Source organism: Sciurus vulgaris (genome assembly GCF_902686455.1).
Source record: "Sciurus vulgaris genome assembly, chromosome: 15".
NCBI classification, from domain to species: Eukaryota; Metazoa; Chordata; class Mammalia; order Rodentia; family Sciuridae; genus Sciurus; species Sciurus vulgaris.
The window spans coordinates 58,743,976-58,771,329 of NC_136476.1; the positions used below are offsets into that span (position 1 = coordinate 58,743,976).

The window sequence follows — 27,354 nt, forward strand, 5'->3', positions numbered from 1 at the left end:
GAATTCTATGCGCTACTACACAGGGGCCTAGCACCCTCCAGCTTCCAGCAGAGTGAAGGGAGCAGGTTTTTCTTTTTTCCCACAGAGCACGGTGGTGTTGATTCCATACAGTTTGTTTTGAGACAGGAAGGGATAAAAATGAATTCAGAACAGAAGGGTGTAGATTCTTTTCCCATTATACTCTGCTCAAGGTACTTCCCCCCAAAATAAATTGAGAACCATGGTGAGAAAAGAGATCTCAAGAACAGGGTGACTGAGCATAAGGGGACTGAATTAAAAGAAAAAAAAAAAAAAAAAAAAAAAAAAAAAAAGGAAAGAAAAAGAAAGAAAACAACAACAAAGAAAAAAAAAAGGTTAGAATCCATCAGTGTTCAATTAGTCATCTATTAGTCATATTCTCCTTCATCCTCCTCTCCTTCCTCCCCTTCATCATCATCTTCATCCTCTTCACCTTCATCCTCATCCCCTTCTTCATCAATATCTTCCAATCCTTCTTCTTCTTCATCATCATCATCATTTTCTTCTCCTTCCCCTTCTTCATCATCCATATCAGGAACCAAGTAGTACTGCAATGGATTTGGCCAAATATCGTCTTTGATGACCTCTCCTAATTCATCTGCACCTGCATCAGAATGGTCAGTAAACCAGGTAAAGAAGCTCTCTGGTTCTTCATGCTGCCTCTTCCTGCTGGCTTTATTCTGCGTTTGACTTGAACGTTTCGTCAAATCCTTTCCAGATTTCCATTTGATTTCAGTGGACTTTGAAGATGGATCACCACTCTCATTCAGATGAAATTCTTTGGAGAGAACTTTATTTTCGAAGTAAGGATTTTCATCAAAATAAAAATCTATTCTGTAACCTGATTTGATATCTTCAAATTCTGTCACTTCAACTCTGGTCAAATAATGCAGCACCTCTTCATCTTCCTCCCCAAGCAGTGCAGACACTTGTGGATGGTTGACAAATGTTGTTACCCAAAAATTTGGGATTTTGGCGATCAATTCTGACCTCTTCTGAAAAAATGGTTGGCGGAGTTTGTTATATTTCTGTTCTACTTTCAATATCTCCTCACTGGCTTGTTCATTAAGTCTATTTCATTTTGTACTTCATCAATATGTTCAATTGCTTCTTGTTGTTCTTTTTCACCCTTCGGCAAGCCCGGAGAGGCTGGTGAATCCGCCTGCCGTGGGGCAGGAGGCAGTTTGGGTTTCTTCGTTTGAGACTGGAGCGAAGATTGGCGCTTGGGGGCCGTCCTGTTAGGGAAGCCAGGAGCAGGCTGCGGCCTCGCGGCTCACCAGGGAGAAGTGCAGAGACCAGATGAATCTTTAAATTAAATATTGAGTGAAAAAAGCAGGTCACAAAAGATTCTGTATAGCACAATATCATTTAAAAATTTTATGAACCAGCAAAGCTTAGTGTTTGGTAATATATACAAATGAGATAATATTATAAGGAAAGCAAAGCAATGACACATACAGATTTCAGGATAGTGGTTATTTCTGGTGGAGGTGTACAAAGAGGCAGATGAGGGGATGGGAATGGGGAATGAAGATTAATACAGGGATGCTAGGAATATTTTAGTTCTCAGTGAGGTGGTAGAGTCATTGGGTATTTATTTTATCATCATGCTTAATATAGTTATATGTGATTTTTCTTTTGTATGTGATCAGTATTAGATGATTAAAAATCAAATGACGAGAATGATTTCTAACTAAGGAAATTCAGAGTTTGTAGTTAGGAGATTTTGTGAATTCCTCGGGTCTAGCTGTTTGGCACAAACAAAATATTCAATCATGAGTGGATGAACAAAGATGTTATGATGTATGTATGCCAATGTACAACTTCCAGAGTTCTTGAAAACTGCACTTAGGAGATATTGAAGATTGATGTCATTTGTACTCCTCTTATCACTTTGTCTTAATTTGCTTAGGAGAACATTTTTTTTCCCATTATACAATTAAGCCACAGTCTTACTTCACTGGAAGTATCAAATTAATGGGATTCAAATTAATGTGCTTATATTAATCTGCACAAAATTGATGACTATCTTGCGTAGAAACTCAGCACTTGGGTGAAGCAATTCATGTCCTGGAATGGGTTGATGGAAGGAATTAGATTTAATTTATGCTGTGAAATTTTTCTTTTAAGAGTCCCTCCAACTATTACCCCCAAATATGAGAAGTAGATCCCTTGAAAGGGGAAAACAAGAGAAAACTATGGAAGGAAGGAGAGTTTTCTATAGAATAGTCTCACTCTGGCCCTTCATTCCCAAAGAGATTCTTTTGTACCTCAACAATAGGACAGTGATAATAAATCCCCCATCTGCATGCTTATCAATTTGAATACTGCCATGGAGATTCAGGAGAGACTGACAGGGAGATACATTCTTTTCATACCTTAGAAGTTTTTGAGGTCAGAAAGATCTGACAGACCAAGACCACTGTTGGTCCCAAGGCTAGACTAGTTGGTGGATTTGACAATGAAACGAGGGTGGGTAGAAAAACCATAAGGGACCTGGGACGCATGAAGTCTCAGATTTTGTGGCTAGTAGGCAAAGAATGTACACTTTAGAAGTCTAAATTGTGGTCAGGGAGGTCTTATCCTAGGACAGTATTGCCAAAGGAGAGGTTGCTTCAAACCTTAGAGAATCATGAGAGCTTTTTGCTGCTGCAATTGAAAAGGTAGGCAGGGGATTGAGAGTGAGCTTGGCACAAAGAAAGGGCACAAGGGAGACTGGGCTCAGGATGGGACAGCACAGCCTACAACTATCACCAGAGCATCAGGGCAACAAGCTTTCAGGTTACGAAGAGATTTCTGAAAGAATACTGTTACGATTATCTTCACCTTGGGACAGAGCATGAGGGGAGGAAATCATAACATTTTAAAGATGTTTAAGATTAGAATGAGATCAAGGTTTATGTGAAGAAAGTAGATAAAATAGTGGCAGCAAATGTATCCTCTTTTTATTTTTTCGTTCTAGATTTTTCCTTTATTAAACAACAGAAGACATTTGAATATAATGAGAACCTCTGCTTCAGGTGACTTTGTCTTAGCAGGGAATTTGGTATTTAGAAAAGAGGGCCCTATGCGTGCTTGCTGGGTTGAGGCCAATACTTGACTTCTTCACCTGGGTTGCGCTCTTGAAGTTGGTAAACAAGTGGCAGCAACCTTAGTACGAGAGGAGTCATTGCCCTGGATTCACAACCAGCTTCATTCATTCCTAGGGGAGGATTCTTGGATCTAGAGCACATTCTGCTGTAGGACCTGGTATGGGCTTATTGATGAATAGGGATGGGTCCCTGAGGATACTACAGCTTTTACTGACTAGTGTTGGCCTTTATTTTAGGTATTGAGTTGACACATATGGGTTAATTTAAGACTTGGTAGAAAATATTGCCCATTCCCTCTAAGTAACTCAGTAATTAGTAGAATGACTCTGGGTGTCAGACACCAGGCAGGAATGGTCAAAAGTTTTTGGGGGCAGTCACTATGTTCTCAAATTAGTCTGGGAACAGAAGGCAAAGATAAATAACCAGATGTATGAGAACACTTAAAACGCTTATTGTAAGATATTAATCTGATCTTACTCAAATTCTTTCTTAAAACAGAAAGGTAGTACTTGAAGAGTGATTCTAGATGTGTTATAAGATTTTGTCTTAAATTCAAGATTTGTAATCATTAGGATGTAAGGTGTCATGACAGGAAATTTTAATATTGCAGTCTTGGGGAAAATGATTGTCTTTTCCCAGGGTTAATCTTTTCCACTTGAAGATTGCAATTTTATGCACAGTTCCTTGTCCTGAGGATACAATGATGGTTTTATAATCTCATTCCACTTGGTCACAGAGCCTCTGCAGTGGACCTGACAATGCACTGAATAGACTTGAATAAAGTTCTGCTGACTGCACATCAAGACATGATTAATAGCAAAACAGCCAGATCCGCCCAAAGTGATTGCACCATAGCTCATCTTCTCAGTTTCTCACATTTTTTATTAAAATGGTAGATTGATTTTTCTGCTTTCACAGCTTCTTCAGTGTCAGGTGATGCATTTCTTGCCTGGTATCATCAGCAGCCTGCAGTTTTGAAGTTGAGTTCCTGTTGCTCTGTGTTTATGTGCATGCGTGTGTTTGTGTGTGTATGTGTGTGTGTGTGTGTGTGTGTGTATGAGAGGGCATGTGTGTTCCTTCCTGAATGTGCCATAGCACAAAAGTTCTGGATTGAGTTTAAGGAAACCCAGGTTTATTTTTGCTTCCAGTACTCATAATCCAGGTGACTTGGTGAAAGCCTCGGCCTTCTTGAACTGTTAAATTTTGCAATAGTAACACTTATTTTGCCTTCAGGGTATAAGAGCATTTGGTCAGTGCTGCTGGTGAGCCCACGAGACTATGGTGTAGTAGATAGGATCACGTGTGTTAAATTCAAATGGATCCCATTTTGAATCCTGGTCTTGCCATTTACTCTCTGTGTGACCGGTAGAAAATACTTTGCTTTTCAGGTGGAGTTTCCTCATTTAAATACCAGTGTAGTTATTGTAACCTTCAAGTGAGAGTGTAGCTATAACAGAAAACCAGCATTTTTTAAAATTAGAACTTAATAGTTGTACATCATTGTGGGGTTCATCCCGATAAACTCATATGTGCATGGAAATGGATTTCAATTCATGATCTCCCTTTTTCCTCCTGTCCTCCCTTCTCCCCTTCTCCTTCCTCTATTCTGCTAGACTTCCCTTTCTCTTGTCTTTTGATTTGGATTTGATTGGTTCTTTATGTAATCTTATCTTTTTCTCTCCCTTTCCTTAATTTTACTCTAACTTCCACATGTGAGAGAAGACATTCCACTTTTGATTTTCTGAGTCTGGCTTATTTCACTTTGCACGATATTCTCCATTTTCATCAATTTACTGACAGATGTCATAATTCCATTCTTCTTAATGACTGAGTAGAACTCCAATGTATATCTACTGCAGTTTCTTAATCCATTTATCTATTGATGGGCATCTGGGTTGATTCCATAATTTAGTTATTGTGAATTGTGCTGCTCTAAACATTGAGGTGGTGTGTTGCTGTAGTATGCTGATTTTAGATCTTTTGGGAAAACACCCAGGAGCGAGATAGCTGGTTATATGATGGTTCCATCCTAGGTTTTTGAGGCATCTCCTCACTGCTTTCCAGAGTGGTTGTACTAGTCTGCAGTACCCCAACAATGTACAAGTGTTCCTTTATTCCCATAACCTTGCTAACATTTATTGTTGTTTGTATTCTTGATCATACCATTCTTACTGTAGTGAGATGGAATCTTAGTGTAGTTTTGATTTGCATTTCCCTGATTGCTAGAGTTGTTGAACATTTTTAAATGTATTTATTGGCTTTTGTGTTTCTTCTATTGAGAAGTTTATATTTAATTCTTTGACCCATTTATTACTTGAGTTATTTGTTTTTTGGTACTAAGTTTTTTGAGTTCTTTGTATATTCTGGATATCAATCCCTTATGGGAGGAGTCCTTGACCAAGATTTCCCCCATTCTGTAGGTTCTCTCTTAATGCTCTTTATTGTTTCTTTAGCTGTGCAGATTTTTAAGTTTTTAAAAAATATTTTAAAAAAATTTATTGATTATACAAAAGATTCTTAATTTAATGGCATCCCACTTATTGGTTGTTGGTTTTATTTCTTGGGCTTTGGGGATCTTGTTAAGGAAGTTCATGCCAGCACCTATATGTGGAGTTTGACCCTATGTTTTCTTCTACCAATTGTAAGGTTTATGGTCTATTTCCTAAGTCTTTGATACATTTTGATTTGGGTTTTGTGCAAGATGAAAGATAGGGGTTTAATTTTTTTTCTGTGTATAACTATCCAGTTTTCCCAGCACCATTTAAATCCAGTACCATTTAAAACCAGCATTTTCTAACAAGGTGACAACTTGTCTTCTAATAATTATGAACCTTGATGCTCTTTCAACATAAGATCAAGCCTGGTAATGCATCTGACTTTAATTTTTAATCACTGTCTTTCTGGTTAAAGAGATAAGTTAAACATATTTCCCTATGTACATGTATGATTACACAAATGGTATGACTCTACTTTGTGTACAACCAGAGAAACAAGTTGTACCCCATTTGTTTACAATGAATCAAAATAAATTATAAAAAAAAATTACAGGTCGTGTTGCAATTATACATATGTGGTTCTGGCTTGCTCTTTACACATCTTCTATGTTCTTCCAATAATCCACGAGGTCCACAGTGGGTCCTAGTGATTGACATTGGGGCTTTAAGATAAATCCTGTTTTACTCTCTGTAGGGCATTAGATGCAATCAATGAATAGAAGATATTTTAGATTGTTAGAATTTCCTAAATTATGTAATAGAATAGAAATTTTATCCCCTGAATGTGTTGCCATAAAGCATCAAAGCTTGAAGTCACAGCAAACCTATCTGGAACTTCATTTATGGTTCATAACATGTTTCAGTTATTTTACCTAATGGTACCCATTATAGAACCCTGATTTAGCAGATTAATTTTATACCAGATCTGAAGGCCAAGATTCTTCAGGAGAATTGATACCTTCCTAAAGTAAAGCCTAAGGTTTTCTGTCTTGTGAAATCTCTAATTATACAGTCCCAAATAGAAAAGAGATCCCTGGGTATTTTTCAGGAAGAGAATTCCCAATTTTAATAAGAATGAAAATTATATATGACTTTTGTGTTTAGCTGGAAAGATGAGGTTACTTTCCTCTCTTTGTAAGCCACTGTCTGATGAACTCACCATAGCTGTTTATACTGATGTTTACCATGCTTCTCCATCTCCATTCAGTCTGTGCGAAGGTGCTCTAACTTTTCCCATCCAAACCTGTTTTTATCCAGAGCACTCTTACCTACTACATAACACCATACACAAACCAGAAATCATAGCAGCTGCTCATCTTATTTGACTTCTCCCCCTATGTTCAATTGACCAAATCTTATTGCTTCTGTATCTTACCTGTTTCTCCAATTTGTTCATGTTTCTCTATTTTCACTACCAATTTCTTAATTCAGGCCAATGATCTCCAGAGTGTGGCATATACATTTGTGGATATGTGTAAGATAGTCTGATGGGATACAGAAAGAAAAGAAAATACTGGAACTTTTGTTTGTATATACTTTATCTAATTTTACATTTTTTACATGTTTCGCTTATTAATATAATATGCATTTATAGTTTACACGTATATAAATGAACACAACATGAAGATGCATTTCCCAAAGTCGTTTTACAGTTATGAGTGCATCATCAAAACATGCGGGCAACGGTGGTTTAGGCCTCTAACATGTCTTACCTTTCCTGTTACAATAGACTGCTCTCCACTGGTTTCAAAATGTTTTGTTTTTTTCTAATTGAATCTAAAACATGGATTCTAGGTGTTTACATGTTTAAACGTAAATCTAGTCAGGCTTCCAGTTTTCTCAGGATAAAGTTCAGTAATTAGCACCTCCAAATCCTTCCAAGGCCTCCTGCTTTCCCCCAGTTCTCTTTCTAGCTATTTGATGCTTTGCTGGATGCTATGCTCCAGTCGGATTCAATCATTTGTTCTCCATTCTCTCCTCTTCTCCCTTCTGGGCTTTTGGATGTTCTCATCCTTTTTTTCTGGAAAGCTGTCTTTGTCTCTAGTTTAGGCCTGCTTTGCCTGAGATTGGTCCTGTCCTGTATATTCTTCAGATCTCAGTGTAGACATCACTTTCAGTAGAAACTTCTATAACCTCCAGACTGTGCTTACTAGGACAATATAGTGCCTGTGTCATAATTGCTTGTCTTTTCCCTCTGTTTCCTTGACTAAGGAGTAAGCATCTTTCCCCACTGTTTTATCCCTGGGGCTTAGCACATAAAGCTCAATTATTTGTTGAGTGAATGGATAAATTAATTCATATGGCCACCATATCAGTCAAGAGAACATTTAAAATAACCCATCTATTCTCCAAGACATATTCCAAATGCCCATTTATTCAATATTTGTTTCAGATTAAACGTGGAGACTTTTATTTAAGAAGATTCTCTGCCACTATAACCCACCTCTATTTTATGGGGAACTCCCAACCCCCAAAGACAAAAGCTTCCATTGCTGCTACTGAGGAATGATTTATATTTTTCTAATTTGCCACAGAAGAGAATATACATCATTAATTGTCTGTTATTTTTCTAAGATGTAGCACGTTGTTTTGCACTTTGGACAAAAAAGCATTGCTAAGCTTCTTTTTTCCTTGTAATTGTGGAAAGCAGTAAAAACCCGACAGAGGATATGTATGATTTGTTTTCTCAACAGTTGTTGTTACTCAGAGTTAGGGCTATTTCATTATCACTGCGCTTGTAATATGATGTTTGACAGCTGGTGTTCCATTAACAGCGGAAAATGCCAGGTATGAATAAAGTCAGTAAAAAGAATATGTTCACTATGAGGAAGTTAATTATCTAATAAAAACGTGTCTCAAGTTTAATAGGATTTCTTGGCAATCTCAATGCACAGACTATTTTTTAAGTCCATGGAAGAAAAAAAAAAAAAGACCACATGAGAAAGAGAGAAAAAAATCAGCAAACACTATATCTGGTCATATTTTGATGTTTAGGTTATTTATATTCCATCAGATTCCTAAAATGATTTAAGGTATCTTACAAAGATCCACATACAGTAGCAAGATAAAATAAATTGAAAATAGGAATGAAAAATGAGTCAAAAAGGAAAAATAAAGATAGGAAAGAACAAAGGAGCCTGGAATCATCTGAGCACAAAAAGAGAAGCCATGAAATCTTACGCACTTGTCAGGGAGAGTCAAAAGTTGTTTTGAATCTTCCTTTTGGGCCATTGTCAGAGGGAAATATGATCTTCTATGTCAGTCACAACGTTGGTACTATAATGAGACATTCCTCCTGTGGATATTCAGAGAGGTCATTTTGAAATGTAGTTAACAATATCTATAACATCATTCTTTTCCCAAAACTTGTGGTAAAAGACACATCACACAAAATTTATTGTTTTAACCATTTTCAAATGTACAATTAAGGCATTGATGTACATTATTGTGCAGCCATCACGACTATCTGTTTCTAGAACTTTTTCATGGAATGAAAACCCACACCCACTGAATATTCACTACTCTGGCAACCACAATTTGCTTTAACCTCAACAGCCTTCTTCTCGTAAACATGGTAAAAATATGCCACAATTCTATGCACTATTATGCCACAGATAGAAATAGGTGCAGCACCCCATTTTTATTTTTATGTTCAAGTCCAGTTCAGAAACCACCAGGAGGAATGCCTGGGGAGAATTGTTTTATCTGAATAATTGTGTTGGAAGGGTTTCTGCAGAGGGATGGGGACTGGACGTCAGTTTGAAGATGAAGAGAAACTTGGATCAAGTTGGTTGAAGAATGGACTCACAGCCAAGAATTACTGAACCTTCTTAGAACTTATCATACCCTAAAGTTTAACAGAATTTCAACTATTGGTGAAGCTAATCCAAGTGGGGAAGAAAGAAAATGAAGCAGGAGGGAAGATCTGGAGAGCAGGAGATGGAACAAATATAACTTAGGTCCTGGTGTAAATGCTGTCAGAATGAGGTTTAGGGACCTTAAAATCAGTTGGGACACAGTTTGTAATTGGGCTCTGTAAGTCTTGCTTCCAGCGTGCTACGAAGAAATATTTGTTGATTTTTGCATTGTTCTGAGATTTAATTCTCATTTGGAATAAAAGAGTAAGAGTGCACACTTTGGTCTGAGTAAATAACACCGGTCAAGACCTGGCAGCTCTACCCTTTGGGTTACACTCATAACTCTGTCTTTTCTTCAGCCGTACCCCCAGCTGTTTGATGAGTTCTGCTCACTTCTCCTCTTCAGTGTTTTCAACCATGGCTTCTCTTCCATTCTCAGTATTAGGATTCTCATTCAGGCCCTTTTGTCTGGAGGTTTCCAACTGACCTCCTACCTTTCTAGCTTGTGACCAATTCATCCTTTCTTCAGACTGTTGCCAGAATAAAGTCCTAACAGACTGTGTAGTTCACTCTGCTCTTATCTCGCTTCTCTTCATATGCCTTCAATGTAAGAAGTTAGTACAGTTGACTCTGAATCCGTGGGCTCCACATGCACAGATCGGTCAACTACAAGTGGAAAATATCTCTAAAAAATTAATCTATACTGGATATAAACAGACTTTTTTTTTCCTTGTCATTATTCCCTAAGCAATCCAGTTTAACAATTATTTACACAGGAATCGTGTGTTTTGCAGGTAATCTAGAAGTGATTTAAAGGACACAGGAGAATGTGCATAATATATGACAATTCTATGCCATTTTTTATACAGGACTCAAGCATTCATGGATTTTGGTATTTGCAGGGAGTTCTGGAATCAGTTCTCAGAGAATACCAAGAGATGACTATATATGAAAAGGTGCCATCAAAATTAGCAGAGAAGAAAGGATTATCAAAAAAGTTGTGCTCAGATATGAGCTATTTATGTAGGGAAAAACATCCACTTAAGACCTTTGCCAAACACTACCATAAACTGACATGATATAGAAGTATGTAAAGAAAATATGGGTAAATTTTTTTTTTTTTTTCTGATTGAAGTTTAGGTAGAAGACTTTCTAATGGGAGAAATCACAAAGAAAAAAATAACCCAAATATATTTGACAACATACAAACTTAAATTCTCTGGGTCAAAACAAAACAAAACCAAACCATAAACAACAGGGAATACACAAAGCTGGCTAAGGTATAAAATTGCTGTATGTCTGCCTTTCTATTCTGTAAATCTAACCACACTCACTTAGTTGCAAGAAACAGAACCTTCCTTGCTGTGCTGTTCCTCCTTCCTAGAATATTCTTCCTCACAACCTCCTATGACTGGCCCTTCCTAGTTCTTCAGGTCTCAGGTTGAATATTTTCTTCTTATAAAGGTCTTCTCTGTTGACCTGTTCTAAGCAGCCGCCCCTTATTCTGTGCCTTTTAGGAACTTTACTCTGTCAGATTACTTGTTTTGTGTTCTTTAGAGCTGTTATAACTAACCAAAATATTTTGTTGGTGTAATTTGTCCTCTACAATGCAAGTTGCATGAATGTATGGCCCTCATCTGTCTTGTTCAGCAGCATCTTGATCGATTTTCGATATGTGATAGATGTCAATCCCATATTAGGTGTTTGTTGAATGAATGAGTAAAAGAGTGATTATGGATATATGGAAATAAAAAGATTGCAGAGAAATGTAACAAAATACAATAATGAACTTATTTGTAGATGATTATATTTCTCCTTTCAGAAAAACTTTTTCTGTGTTTTCAGACTTTTCTAAAATGAGTATGTATTCTTCAGAATAATAATTATTTGGTATTTGGTGGGAGCTGTATTTTCTTGAACAATAATATCTACAGTGTCATTTTGCTAATCTCAATTAGCATTGATAATAAACTATGCAGACCATAAAGAAAATTCTTTTCTAGAAATGAGAGTGTCAGATGCGTCCTCTTAAAAGTATTCACACATTTAACACATCCAGTTAGCATAACTGAATAATATAGAAATTGGGCCAAAACCCAACCATACAAATTGGATCCTCTTTTGAGATTCTAAAATTAAACTCTATAAAAAAGGAGGAAAAAAAAAATCAAGAACCACAACCTAGTTTCAAGAAATGATTGCCAGGGTTTAGTCTCCCTGACTTTACCGGGCATTAAAAAGGACAGGGAGAAGAAGGCCTGATGTAAAACGGTTTGAAAAACATCAGAGTGAAACTATCTGCATTGCCATCTGAAATAGAGGAAGACTCTGGAAAGGTCTACTCTGGTCCTGTGCCTATTCTGAGCAGTGCTCTGTCATAAACAGTTTTAACTGATCAATTCAGCACGAGGGGAAATCATAAGTTTTTCCCCCAGGACTGCAGATTTGCTTGTTGTTCATAACAAGATATGGTCAGATCTTTTATAGAAAGTGATGATATTTAAAATGACATCAAAGAGTCAACTCTTTAGGAGCAAAAGTGAAACGTAAGGTAGCAGCTCTATATTTCATTTATCTACTCAAAATCTTTATTCAGCACCTGACATGAATCAGGCACTGTTGGGTACCAGAGATGCAGTGGTGAACAAGACATGATTCCTGCCTTCAAGGGACATCAATTTAGCAGAGGAAACACAATAAACAGTTGAGCAAATGAATAAAGTGAGTACTGACTGTGAAAAAGAATGGATAAGAGATATTTCCATTAATAATAAAAGGAGAAGGAACAATAGATAGAAGGGTACAGGAGGCCCTTTTCAAGGAGGTACCATTTCAGGTTGTGAACTAAAGAGGTAAGAAGGATCCACCTGTGTGAATAACTAGGATGGAGGTGTTCCAGTTCCAGTGCTGAGAGAGATATATAGAAAACGTTAGAATACCATGTGCGAAAGTGAAATGAGTAGAGGGAACGTGAGATGAGGTTGGAAAGGCAGGCAGAGACCAGATGATATAGGTCATCATAGTATTTAATTTTAAATGCTATGGGAAGCCACTAAAGCGTTTTAATCAGGAGAGTGACAGGATTTAAAATACTGTGGGAAGCCAATCAAGTGTTTTAATGGGAAATGGCAGAATACAATTCTAAGTAGTCATTCTTTCTATTATGTGGAGATTGAGTGTTAAGGTTGCTTCCACACTCTGGCCATGCCCAAGTTTGAAGACTAACCTGGAGATGACTGTAGTCATTCACTTGGACAGGATTGGGCTAAGATTTTAGCAGTGGAAGTAGAACGAGCTGGGGGGATGAAGGATGTATTTAGTTAGAAGTATATCCTACATGAACTGCTCTGGGATTGAATATAGGAAGTTAGAAAACAATCAGGTTGAGTCCCAGATATCGTGTTGACCATCTGGGTGCAAAGTATAGGACGGGAAGACTGGTGGAGTTTCTAATTTTGGTACTTTAAAATTGAGATGGTTTTAAAATATTCAAGTGAAGATGCCAAGTAAGCAGTTGCATAGATGAGGCTTAAGCTTGGAGGAGAGGTCTGAGATGGAGATATAAAATGAGGAAACTACAGCATCAGGGTCTTTAAAGCTGTGGGAATAGATGAGATGAAGAAAGAAAACGTGGATGCAGAGAATAAGTTCTAACATTTAGATTTATGAAAAAATAAGATATGAATTGGTATTAAGGGGGATGAACCTAGAAAGTGTGATGTTAGAGAAGCTGAGAGGAGAGAGTGCTGTGTTTCAAGGAGACAATGGCTCAGCTAAGAATGAGGGTAGGATGAGGAAAAAAAAATATATATATAAATATAAATATAAATATAAATATATATATATATATATATATATATATATATATATATATCACTGGATTTAGTAGCAACCCCCAATCAATGGTGATTTTTAGAGAAAGTTTTCCAGACAGGTGGCTCTAGAGACTCCATTGAACCAGTTGAATTAATTTCTTATTCAAATGGTCGAGTAAAAAAAATCTTGGAAATTTCAATAATATTTTATGGCAGACACTTGTAGTGCTTGGCCCAGGTACACCTTTTTTGTGCATACCAGTTCCAGGTGCACTTTTACTCCCAACAGACAGCATCTGCATCCAAGTGTTGGAGGGCTGCCCGGATCCACTGTGCTTGCTTGCCCAAATGGAAAGCAGGAAGTGCTTTCCAGGAGTCTGCTGGGCAGCCTGAACCACACATTGAGCGGAAATACAAATATTGTAGTTCATTGACAATACTGTCTCCAGAATTCCCCCAGAGAAAGAGTTCACTGCGGGATAGTTCTTGATATCATCTCTTGCTTAGTTTTCTTTGTTCTCCTAATTCACTGTGGCATTTGGAATATGGAGACCCATCTGAGAAGGTTAGAGTAAATGTGGGGAGATATAAAGTTCTTAGAGTGGTTCCACTGAGCCATGGTCATGTCTGAATTAAGGCATTAGAGATGAAGGAGAGAAGAGGAGAGAACTGAGAAATATGAGGCAGGGACACCAGGATATAGCAATTAAATAGCTGTAGGTGAGCAGACATAACAAGAGACAATGACTTATAGGTTTTTGTGGGGACATGTGGGCAGATTGTGGTTCCACTTACTGAGGAAAGACATCCTGGAGAAAGTTTAGGTTCATATGAAGAGTTTTTCCTTCATAGGATTTCCCCCCCAAATTATTAAGCCACTGTCATGGATTATGATCAATAAAGAGCATATGAATTTGTTAATGTCTTGGGTTCATATGTAATTGGAAACTGATCATTAATGGTGCTATGAAGACCAGCAAAATCTAGCCTTTTCTGGGGAAAATTTTATCAACTGTGTGAGTTCTGGAGATAATAGCATGTATGTTATGAGGGTAAAATTGAAAGATGAAGATTAGACTGGACCTTCCCTTTGAGATCAAAAGACTTCAGATAGGATCTTAGAGTGAATCTGCAGGTTCTGCTGAAACTTTTGCTTCTACGCTCTGGCCATGCCCAAGTAGGCAGTGAACAGAAACTTCTGAATTGGAATGGACTTGTAAGCATGCACAACAGGTGACTTTTTACATCTTAGGAACGTTTGCTACGCTTGGATAGCTGCATGTGATGTTTAAGTGTAACACTTGATTCAGTTCCACAGTTGGCTGGAGTCAATAAACGCTTTAATCAATATACTATCACATTTATAACTTGTATGTCAGCTTCTTCTAAATCTCTGGGTGATTAAGTCTTGCAGAACACCATTACTATACTTTTGTTCACGTGGCTCCAGCTGCTGTAGATCTTATCTTGAAGCAATTTCTTTCTACTCTGCATTTTCTTTGTATTCTATCAGCATATTCCTTATGGTGTACATAATTTCTTGTGTTTTGTGATGGGGTGATTTATGTACATGCCATCTCCCCTAGAGGATATAATGACTGTCAGACATGGAGCTGCTTCCCTGGAGAATCCCTGTAAGCCTGTCTCTAGGTGACTCATAAATTCCCATTAGCTATTTGTCTTAGTCTGTTCGGGTTGCTATAACACACTACCAAACTAGTATAATAAAATAAGTGGCTCATAAACAACAAAAATCTATCTTTTATAGATATGGGGGCCCAGAGTCCAAGATCATGGCATCAGCAGATTTGGTATCTAGTGAGACTCCATTTCCTGGGCTCTAACTATATCCATCCTCTAGCTCAGCCCTCACATGGTGGTGAGGTCAAGGAACCTCTCCTGAGCTTCTTTTATAACGATGCTAATTCTGCATGACCAAATCACCTCCTAAAGGTCATCTCCAAGCATTATCACATTGAGAATTAGGTTTTAACATATGGATTTTGGGGGAACACAAATGTTTAGTACATAGTACTTGTTTTCAAGTTTTGTCTTGTAGCTCCTGGTGTCTGAGCTCTATTCCAACTCTGGCACTCTTGATATCTGCTGATCTTGCTCTAATATTAACCTAGCTGCTTTCAGAAAGCCTATGGATTATAAGGAGAGATGTTAGGCTTAGATTTCTGCAGCATGCTCTGGATATGTGGGATGAAGGACACTTGTTTCCTTGAGCCAGCCATGAGAGGTCTTCTGTAGGCACCTTGCAGTTTCTTGCCTCAGGAATTCTCTCCAAGTCTCTCAACAAGTCTGACAAGTGACTCTCAGATCCTTACATTCTCCCCCCCACCATTTTTTTTATTGAGATAAAATATACCTAACATAAAATTTGCCATTTTAGCTATTTTTGAGTGCACAGTTCAGTATAATATGAAATATACTCCCATGTTTGTGTACCATTACCACTATTCATTCAGCAACTCTTTTCAGCTTCTAAGTCTGAAACTCTGTACTATCACACAATAGTTTTTCATTCTCTCCTCCCTCCAAACCCTGGTAATCACCCTTATACGTTTTTGTCTGTATGCCTAGGTACCTCGTTTAAGTGTAATAATATAGCATTTGTCCTTTTGTGACTGACTTATTTCACTTAGCATGTTTTCAAGTTTCATACATGTTGTAGCATATGTCAGAATTTTTTTCTTGTGAAGTCTGAATAATATTCTACTGTATTTACATACACATTTTTCTTATCTATTCATATGTGGATAGACATCAGATGCTTCCACACTTTAACTGTGAATAACGCTGTTTTGAATATGAGTGTACCCTTCCTTACATTCTCTTTTATTTTTGATTAATTTCTTTTGCATTCATAGCAGTTCCTAAGAGGTGAGGCATAATCTATTTTGACCTCTGTCCATAAGAACTTGAGGATTTGTATACAAATAATCCATTAGGGATATGTTTCCAGGAGGTAATAAGTAAGGCAGTGGTGGACGTGGAACAGGGAAGAGGACCAAGCCTTTGGCATGCAATTTTAGAAAGTACGGCAGAAGGGAGTATCTGCTTGATCCTGCAGGGGAGTGTTGGAGTGTAGATTATGTCTCATTGCTGTCCTGTCACAGAGCAAGGAAGCTGAGCTTCTTCTATCCCTTTAGTCATACCTTTGGAGATGTAAACTCCTCAGAACTTCTGTTTTTCTGTGTGTTTCAATAGTGATTCCAGCGGTTCTAGAATAGCTTCCAAATTAGCCATCATAGGTATAGACTTTTGGCAGTAAAAACACACCCAAACTGGGGACAGTGGACGCAGAAAGAATAAGAGGATTGTGGGGATCTGAATAGAGCACCAGCAGTGTCCACTCTAATGTCCTGCTGGTAGTTTATATTTCAATACCCCGGGTGCAAACCATCACTTATAATGCCCACTTCACTGCTTTTCCAGCAAGCCCTTTGAGAATTCAAGAATATGTGGCCTCTAGTCAAGTTCTCCAGTACGCCAGCATTTCTGAAAGGGTGCTTCAGTGAAAGTCATTACATAAGCAACTTGAGAATATCAACCATGTATGCTTAGTTTTGAGTGTCCAACTTGTAGGAGAATGTATTGAAAATGACAATGTACCCTGAATTCAAAAGAATTTCTGCTTTCCTGGACATAATGTCAATTATATTGAGTAGCACAGGAAGGAAGCCCCAAACAAAAGCAGAATTTGGAAGACATAATATCTTTAAGCCCAAATGTGCTTGCCAGACTGGAAGTCAGTTTCATTAGTTGTAATTCTTGCTTTGAAACTAGACATTGAGGAAAACAATTTTCTTTGGGGCTTTTAGGCCGCATATGGGCAATATCTCCTTGTGCACATGATCTGGTTACACCTGAAACTTCTCTTTATAACTAGAACTTTGAAACCTCAGACCTGAGTTCTGAAAGCACCCCTTAGATGTCTATTATTATCTTTGCAATTCTCCCTGCTCCCATTGAAATTAGTTTTGAAGGTTGTTCACAAAGTTATAAGAATGATTTTCCTCTTACCAATCATGAAAGGAACACATTTTGGGACAATATGGCAGGCAAGGGACATTATTAATATTATTTTATAAACTTGTAAATATAGCCTCCATTACACAAGTATACATTCATACCAGTGCTCAAGGTCCCTGGGATTTCCTATTGCTGACAATGCTGCATGGAGGGAAAGATGTTATTAAAATCCACGAATCCCTCTCTCCCACTGGGAACATAACTTTTAATTTGACAGTCATAAAATTCATCAACTATAACCATAACCACCATTTTAAAGAGAGGAAGTGAGGCAGAGAAAGTTAATGGCATTTCACTGGAGTTAAACTAATACAGTGATAGATTGCCATGGATAGCTTGTTCATTTTTAGTAAAAAATAAATTTCTTCCATAGGAAATGATTAGCTGTATTATTGATTAGAAATTTGGCTTAACTTTCTTCAAACACTTAAATCCTTCCTAGCCTCCATTTTTTCTCTTTGCCATATAAAATGCAGTTAATCCAAATGAGTTTTGAAATTCAGTGGTAAGATTGTGCTTTACGCCTTGCAATCTAAGGATCTTTGGCATTTGTAGTATGGGATTTAGAGACAGAGCTGCGCAAAATAAAGTTCAAATCCATTTCAGAGTCAACCAAGTGACTTCTAGTGTGCCTTGATCTCTGTGAGGTACTTTCTCAAAGATTATTCAACTTATCCATACAACAACACTATGAGATGATCTATCCCAATTTCATAATTGAAGGTAAGAATTGATCTTGATAAGAGAATATATTATTATTTTATCACAATAGTCAGCAATATCAGTGTCCTAAGTCCTGTGAGCATCTGGAACTTATCACTTAACCATGTAACTGCACACATTAATATTTGGTTACACAGAGGAAAAGATATTAAGGAAAGAAAACTGATAAAAGCAGTCCTTGAAACAAGCAGTATGTCTAAGTTTGCAGAGTTTAGAAGCAACTATATATTTGGGGCAAGGGAGTGTAGGAAGAAGTAGAGAGTATAGGAAAAGATGTCAGATGGTGGTAAGGGCATCCTATTTAGTTCTTGCTAATATGGTAGCTACTTATGAAATATAGAATAAGTGACATGAAACTGAGTGAGCACAATGCATGATGTAAAATAAGAAGGTAATTTTATTTTAGAGTTCATATGTATCTTTAACATATGCTGCTAGTTCTTTCTGTCTTACTTGGATGAACATTCTAGCAGGACCAATCACTTCTCTAGTTAGTCTGAGTAATGCATAATTCTAAAACACAGTCAAATAATTAAAGCATAGAGTCCACTGTCCTGGTCAAAAACTTTAAACTTGAAGGTAGAGACTTCTCTTCCTGCTCAGCCAGCTGAGCCTCTTTAAGAAACCAAACTGCATTTGAGGAAGAGACAAATGTGCTGGGTCTCTCTTACCCCGTTTTGGCTCATTTACTTCTCTCCTAGTTTGCTAACCTTAGCTTTTGCGCATTGAAGATGGACCACAGGAGGTAAATGAGGGGAAGGGAACAATGAAGTTCTCACTTGCCTGGCACTGTCCAGGGGTTCCGGCATCGGAACTTTGAAACACGGTAATTGTCCAATGTTGACGCCAGCTCTCACAGTTCCTTCATGGGTTCTTTGATGCTTTGCTTCCTCCTGTGTTAAAGAATTCCCCACCTATAATTCCTACAAGGTGGGCAAGGTATCACTAGTCTTGCTGATGGCTTACTTCTTCAACATGCAGCTAGAAATACCTAGATCATTTATCAGCTAGATTTCAGTGAAGGCAGCCATATTAAGTGTTTTGGGGTAGAAAGGGATTAAGTTAAAGAACTGTTCCTTTTAAATTATTGGAAGGACGAAGGGAGAAGATTCTAGGTTAGACTTTCAGGAATGTCTAAAAAACATAGAACTGACCCACTAGGAGAGTTGCTATCTTTGAGACCACTTCTGGAGCTATCACAATTAAGAACCTCCTGTTCCTATTGACCATGGTAATAGTCTATGCAAACAAAGGGAGCTAGAGGGAGGAAATAGGGCTTTGAGCCAAGGATTAGCAAAGCAGAGCATGAAGTCAGTGCTGCAACTTCACCCTCCCCCTACCCACAGACACCTGCTCATCAACCAGGCAGCTGGAGAATACACACTGCTGCAGAGAAGTGCAGAGAACTCAGGTTCCCAGGACCATGCATGTCAACAGATCCAGCCAAATGAGGTATAAGAAAGTAGATGCTGCCTCACTCCTGCCCTCCAAATCTCAAGCAAGCGATCCCGATTGTCAAAAACTAATTTACATATAGAAATGTATCTGTAAGGAAATATGAATGACAATTTTAGCCTCCCAAGCTCTCCACACTGAATAAGAAAATTCACCAGAACCAGCTCATTGTCAGTCTAACAATGACCACAGGGAAGATCCATTTTAGGTAAAGATGACATTGGAGAAAACAGGGTGGAGTGAGGGAAAATATCCAGGTTGAGGATGTTATTGAGTCAATGATTAATGCATGATTTGAGCATGTCCTGTTGCTGAATGTGAAGTTTTATAAAACAGTGAATACTTGTTACTTGTACCTGAAAGTATATTATCTGATACTCTATTACACTTTTTAAATATTTTTATTTACTTTCTATTGTCTTGTCTCCCCTTGCCCATGAAATGTAAGTTCCAGAAGGGCAGGGGAGTTTTGTAATTTTATTTGCCATTCCCTTCTTAGTATCTGGTTCAATGCTTAAAACAGTAGACCTCAAAGATACTTGCTGGAATACTGAAATGAGAAAGTTAACAAAACTAGAGGGCAAAACATGATAAAGTGGTTTAAAAGGAATAGTGATAACAAAGTGGAATTTGTGTTAGGAATGTAAAGTTGGTTTAACACTTGAAATCAATGCAATATGCCATATCAACAAACTATAAAAAAATCATACAGTTATTACAATAGATGCAGAAATAATTTTCGGCAAAATTCAACATATATCCTCAATAAACAAACAAGCAAACAAACAAACAAATGAATGCTTACCAAAGTAGAGATGAAGGGAAATTTCTCATCCTGATAACAAACATGAGTTGTAAATCTACATTGGAAATATTTTATTATTTGATGAAAGATTGACTTCATTTCCTTTAAGAATGAAACAGAGATACCAATGATATTCTTCACAGAACTAGAAAAAAATAGTCCTAAGATTTATTTAGAAGAATAAAAGACTCAGGATAGCCAAAGCAATTTTAAGCTAAAGAAGCAACACTGGAGGCATCACAATACCTGATTTCAAATTATGTTACAGAGTTACAGTAACATAAACTACATGGTACTGGCATAAAAACAGACATATAGACCACTGGTATAGAATAGAAGACACGGAGACAAACCCACACATCTACAGTCATCTGATCCTTGACAAAGGTACCAAAATCATAACTGAAGAAAAGACAGCCTTTTTTAACAGTTGGTGCTGGGAAAACTTATTATCCATGTGTAAAAGAATGAAACTAGACCATTTCTCTCAACTTGCACAAAAATCAACTCAAAATGGATCAAAGACCTAGGAATTAGACCAGAAACTATGCAACTCCTAGAAGAAAATATAGGGTCAAAATACCAGCACATAGGCATAGGAAACAACTTTCTCAATAGGACACCTAAAGTTCAGGAAATAATGCCAAGAGTTAATAAATAGGATGACATCAAATTTAAAAGCTTCTGCACAGCAAAGGAAACAATTAGGAATATGAGGGGAGAACCTAGAGAAAGGCAGAAAATCCTTGCTAGCTACTCTTCTGACAGAGGAATGACATCTAGAATACATAAAGAATCTTTAAAAATTTACAATAAAAACATCGAATAACAAATTAATAAATGGGCAAATGAATTAAACAGATCTTTCTTGAAGAAATACAAATGTTCAACATCATTAGCGATTAGGGAAATACAAACAAAACTATGCTGAGATTTCATCTCACATCAGTCAGAATGGCAGTCATCAGGGATATAAATAATAATAAATGCTGGAGAGGACGTGGAGAAAATGGAATACTTTTAAACTGTCGGTGGGATTGTAAATTAGCACAAACACTATGGAAATCAGTATGGAGTTTCCTCAAAAGACCACCATATGACCCAGCTGTACCACTGTTTTAGTCAGCTTTTTCATTGCTGTGACTAAAAAACTCGACAAGAACAATTTTAGAGGGAGAAAAGTTTGTTTGGAGGCTCATGGTTTCAGAGATCTCAGTCCATAGATGGTCAGTTCCATTTCTGGGGATGAGGTGGGGGAGCTCGAGGTGAGGCAGAACATCATGGCAGAAGAGTGTGGCAAAGGGAAGTGGCTCACACGATGATCAGAAAGCAGAGAGAGATTCCACTCGCCAGATACAAAATATATATCCCAAAGCCACATCCCTGGGACCCACCTCCTCCAGCCACAACCTGCTTGTCTTCAGTTACCATGCAGTTAATTCCTATCATGGAATTAATTCACTGTTTGGGTTAAGGCCCTGAAAACCCAGTAATATCACCTCTAAACCTTGCTTTCTTACACATGAGCTTTTTGGGGGATTCCTCACATACAAACTATAAAAAACATGTCTTGGTATTTATCCTGAAGAATTTAAGTCATCATACTATGGTGATATAGGCATACTCATGTTTATAGCTGCACAATACACAAGAGCCAAACTATGACCAGTCTAGTGTCCATCAACATAGGGACATATGTGTCCATATACACAATGGAGTTTTACTCAGTCATAAATAGAAATGAAATTATATCATTTGCAGGAAAATGGATGGAACCAGACACTATTATGTTAAGTGAAATAAGTCAAATTCAGAAAGTTAAAGTTTGTATATTCTCTTATATGTGGAAGCTAGAGAGAATAAAGGGAAAGAAAGATGGGGGCAGATCTCATGAAAATCATAGGAGATCATTGTAGGAAAGGGTTCAAGGTGTATAAGACAGGGAGGGAGGGGGCAAGTCCTGAGAAGTGATATTAGCCAAATTGTGTTGTTATATTGTGTGCATGTAAGAATATGTAGCAACAAATTCCCTCAGTATGTACAACTACAATGCATCAATAAAAAATACAAAAACAAAAGAATGAAACAAACAAAAAGGTTATGTATCTATTATTACCACCCTTAGTCAGCATTGTACTATGGAAGTTTCTAGTCAGTTTAATTAGGCAAGACACAGAAATGAAAGGCATGCATATTGGAAAGAAAAAAATTGTGTTTAATTGGATATTTGATGGTCAATGTTGAGAATCTCTTACAATCTAAAAAAAAAAAAAATACATTATACCAAAACTATGAACTATATGAATTTAGCAAGGTATCAGTTTATAAAGTCAGAGTATAAAAATAAGTAGTTTTCTATGTTCTAGCAATGAAAAATTAACAATTGAAGTAAAAGTGCCATTTGTAATAGCATCACAAATATAAAATACTTAGTACTAAATAAAGCAACATTGATATTTGAATGTTGGAAAAAAAAACAGTTATAAGAGAAATTAAAGACGATCTAAACAAATGGAGGAAGAACCTGTTTCATGTGTTGAAAGACTCAGTGTCATAAAGATACCAATTCTCAAATTCCTTCATAGATAAATGTGATATCAATCAATATCCCCAAAACTTTTTTTTTTTTTTTTGGTCATTGTTGAAATGGACAAATTAATTCTAAAATATTAATGGAACAACAAGACAGGATGGTATTGGTAAAAGAATAGTCTATATAGATCAGAAGCACTAAACAGAGTGTCAGAAATAAACCCACAAAAATGTGACCAACTGGTTTTCAACAAAGGTACTAAGGTAATTCAATAAAAGATAAGACTCCTCAACAGATAGTGTTGGAACAAGTGGTGTTGGAACATACATATGCAAAAAATGAAATGACTCATATCTCACACCATATTTAAACACGAATGCAAAATGGATCATAGGCTTAAATATCAAACCCAAAACTGTAAAATTTCTGGAGGAAAACATTGCAACCTTGGATTAGGCAAAGATTTCTAAGAACATACAAAGCATTAAAAATATTGATAAAAAGGCAAGTTTCAGACTAAGAGATAATGTTTGAAAACACACATTAGAATTTGTTTCCATAGTATATAAAGAACTATCAAAACTCAACAGTAATATTGAAAACCCAATTTAAAAATTGGGTGGGTGGAAATTTTTTTAAATGAGCAAAGGGTTTGAACAAATTATCAAAGGATAGATACTGACTGCAAGTAAGCCCATGAAAAGATACTTATCATTATTAGAAATATGGAAATGCCGATTAGAGCTATAAGATACCGCCACGTTTATTAGAGCTAAAAGGGAGAACATGGAAAGGAAGAATCCCATCCCTCCATTTGCCTCTGCACAACCCCCACCAGACCCGTGAGAAATAAAGTCTGGTGGTCCATTTTCACAATATAGTATTTATCTTTAAATGTAAAATTGGGTTATAAGAAAGGCAACTGGAGGGGAAATAGAGCAGAATGGAAAGTTACAAGTTAATTCACACAATAGCACCACAGCCTGTGGATGCGGCAGATCCAAAGTCCATGCATTTACACAGCCCCTTGACCTGTCGGTCAGCCTAATCAACAGAGATAGAAATATCTCTGCTAGGAAATAGTAACTTAGGTAAAAAAGTAGGTGCTGTGTACACTTTAGTATACATTCACCCCGAGAAGATTTTCCTGCCACGAGAGACTAAAGAAAGGTGGGAACAACTGAAGCCATAACTGGGGACAGGCAGTTAGTGTAGAAATAGGGAATCGGGTCAAATGGAAGAAATGGAGGAATGGAGGCCATCGATTCTGGGAAGTTGGAGACTGCTCCTGGGAGATTGGAATGTCAGTGTCTCCAGAGCCCTTTTGATCACCAAGTTTACCTGCCTATCTGCCCCTCCCAAAAAGCTGCAGGCAGGGAGTTGCTACTTAATGCCCTCTGGGCCCCTGCCTACCTGAATCCTCCCTGCAGCCCTTCCCCCTGCCCATCTGTTTCTCCCCTTTGCTATGTCACCAGCATCACCTGGGCCTAGTCACATAGGCAGGAAGGAGGGAGATGAGGAGGAAAGGACTGGAGAACAAAAGACTCTAACCTATAAAAGATGTAGGGGTGCTCACTTCTTGGGACCTCTAGAACATCAGCCATAGCCCCCTTCCCCCTTCCAGGAGAAGTCTGTATTATTACCTTTAAGTAAAACCTGCTTAATATGCTTGCCTTCTCTAATGTTCAAACGTCAACATCTGAGGAAGCAGAACTCGTCACCGGTAAATGGCAGTATCACAACTAATGGACTATTTCTTTAAATAACCCAATAGGAGGCTGTGAAATCTAGGTGATGTTCTTAAAGACTGTGCATCCCATAGTGCTCAGCCAATGAGGAACCAGGGGAGGAACCTGTGCACTAGGGGATAAAATGCTGATTGTGACAGTTTTGGGTGTGCCTGACCACCAGGCACACATCTTGCAAGACCATCATTAGGAGCTCCACTTTCCATGTACCTTTTGTCTCTCAGTCCATTCTTTGGGTTTGGATAAGTGATCATGGTTCTCACATACCCCATCTGACAATTCTGAGTGTTTACAAGGGTGTGAGTCTATGGGGCATCCGGAACAGTTAGGTATCACTGGTGGGAATGCAAAATATCACAGCCACTTTGGAAAACAGTCTGGCAACTTCTCATAAACTACGGCTTGCCATAGGGCAATCCCTCGCCTAGGTATTTATACAAGAGAACACATGTTCACGCAGAGACCACCTTGTGAATATTTATAGGAACTCAAACATCCATCAGATGGGGAATGGATAAACAACAATTTTTTGACACATGCATACAATGGAACAATACTCAGCAATCAAAAAGAACCAACTACTGATACATATAATAACATGACATCCTGGGAAACAAACTGTAGAGACAGATTAAATCAATGATTATTAGATGCCAGGAGTGAGAGAAGGGATTGATGATGGAGGGGCATCAGGGAATTTTCTGATGGACATAACCTATAATTTGACTGTGATGATAGTTACAAAACTATACATTGGTCAAAATGCAGACTACTGTACACCTAAATGATGAATTTTAATGTATCTACAAGAGGGAGTGGTGGTGAACAGTAAAACGATTTAGATTAAAAATTAAGCCTACCTATCAGTTGCAAATTTTATTACAATAGCATACCAAGGGTGAGCAACACTTCTTGTAAAAAGGATATTGTTTGAATAAATGATGTTAATCATTTGAAAGAAGCTCAGATCAAAATTGGAGTTTACACAACATAGTTTTTAAATTGTTGAATTAGAAAAACTAACAAATATACCTGAGCTTTCAGTGCAAGCAGTTGTAAAAAGAAAATTGAAGACGTCAAAAGAAAACAGGAGGAAGAAATTAATAAATATAAAAGAAAATTTTAATGGATTGGAAAATGGAATTAAGAAGATTCAACTAATAAGTCTCAAAAGTTATGGAGGAAAATATAAAATAATGTGCTGTCTGGCTACTGAAGAAATTAAATGATGCTAGGAATCAGAATAGGATTTAACCATCGATTAAAAAGATAAAATAGAATCAGAAGTTTACTGCCACGTTAACTTTTTAATTTTACTTAAGACAGACATAATTAATAGTTTGGTGTGAATTATTGCAGGTATAATTTGCTACCTATCTCATTTCTACCTATATATAGTTTTTATAAGAACATGCTAATTCTTTATATGCTATAACTATCTAGAAGAGGAATTCTTAGATAAAATTTAATAAAAATTTAAGGATATTGAGGTTTTTTCCAGATTGTCTTCTAGAAGTAGCATAACCCTTTATGATTCCATTAGCAGGGTATGCGTGCCTAACTTCTCACTCACTTACCAATACTATTTGTTTTTTTTCAGTGTTTGCAATTTAACATGTAAACTGTGGAATTAATTTTTGAAATAAATTTTACTTTTTAAAACCCAAATGTTACATGTTCATTGAAAACACTTTAAGAAATTCAGATAAGAGATGAAATTTTATAAAATGCACCTATAATTTGATTCCTAGAGAAAAACCATAGTGTAAATCTGTAGTCTAAGCTTTATCTTATTTTTAATATTTTCTTTAGTTATTGGTGGACCTTTATTTGTTTATTTATATGCAGTGCTGAGAATCGAACCCACTGCCTCACACGAGCTAGGCAAACGCTCTACCACAGAGCTACAACCCAGCCTCTAGCCTAAGCTTTATTAACAGATAGTATATATTCAGTGACATTGACTTCCAGATCTACGTATCTCTATGTCCTGCCCTTATCTGCTTACATATGAAGTGGTTCATCTCCCTAAATATTTCTAGGAATCCCTAAGGTTATCTATACATGTGAACCAACCATCCCCTAAGCTCTGGGAGAAAACTCTTTCACACAGGGTGGTCAGAGCCTGACTGGGGCTCTGAGGCTCCCCTTCGTACTGGTCCCTGGACCGTGGGAAGAGGCTGACTGTGGAGTGACTGCTCTGGGGGTTCACCTTGCTTCGTGCCCTCAGCATGCCTCCCGCCCTGACTGCCTTACCACCTTGGTTTTCGGCATTGCTGCCGCTGCCCCACACCATGGGTCTCGGCTGCCCATGCTTCTCTGCCTTTTTGCTGTCCTTCCTCTTACTGACGACCAGTCTCTGCACTCCACCAGACCCGTTGCTGCAGATTTCCAATGCTCATCTCTTGCAAGCCAGGAGCACGGTATCTTCACCTTCTTTCCTTGTCTCGCTCTTTTCATGTTATTCCCATTTGAATTCCCAATAACATATATCTTTTATTTCTGCCATGACCTTTTCCTTCCTAGAGGGATTGGCACTCTGGGGGTGGGGACAGGTTGGGGGCACCTAATGGGAGTGAAGTTAGAAGTGAGCATGCCACCATCCTGCCCTTTCCTGTTACATGGGTCCATCTTGACCCTATGACCTGCTGCTATTTCTGGCACAATGCACTGAGTTTCTTAGTTTCTTTGTGTTGATTTCTTTTTGGGGTGCTGAGTTCTTCTTTAGGCTGAGTCTGATCTGGCTTTTCTCCTCACATTTGTGTCTGCATA

At 37.6% G+C, this 27,354-nt stretch overlaps 1 pseudogene across 1 annotated transcript; it reads right to left on the reverse strand.

Annotated features, from left to right (window-relative positions):
• Positions 1–386: 386 nt before the first annotated feature.
• LOC306645555 (protein SET-like) lies at positions 387–26,878 on the reverse strand (annotated as a pseudogene). Its single transcript has 2 exons — positions 26,659–26,878; positions 387–1,290 (listed from the first exon to the last, which is right to left on the reverse strand). The product of its transcript is annotated as a protein SET-like (transcript).
• Positions 26,879–27,354: the final 476 nt, after the last annotated feature.